General features: G+C 35.5%; 1 pseudogene; it reads right to left on the reverse strand.

Annotated features, from left to right (window-relative positions):
* The window catches only part of LOC119589369, a 6,209-nt pseudogene that overhangs the window by 3,210 nt on the left and 2,720 nt on the right, over positions 1-279 (reverse strand).

Consider the following 279-nt stretch of genomic DNA (forward strand, 5'->3'; position numbering starts at 1 on the left):
CTACTTCAGTCAACACTGCATTTTAATGGTGGTGTTGGGTTAATGCTATGGGCCCATTACAAACAAAATCACAATAACTGAAATAATTTATTAATCTCTGCAAGCATGCTTTCAAAACATACACTATGAATATATTATCTAAGACTCCTTAATGTTACCAGATACTAGTGGTACTTGCATGAATGGGGATAGAACAGAGCTGCACAAGACTGTAATGCTTGGAAAAGAGCCATTAAGAAACTCTATCCAACCCATTTAGCTTGTAAAATGGACGTTTAA

This window comes from Penaeus monodon, chromosome 25 (assembly GCF_015228065.2).
Source record: "Penaeus monodon isolate SGIC_2016 chromosome 25, NSTDA_Pmon_1, whole genome shotgun sequence".
In the NCBI taxonomy this organism is placed as follows: domain Eukaryota; kingdom Metazoa; phylum Arthropoda; class Malacostraca; order Decapoda; family Penaeidae; genus Penaeus; species Penaeus monodon.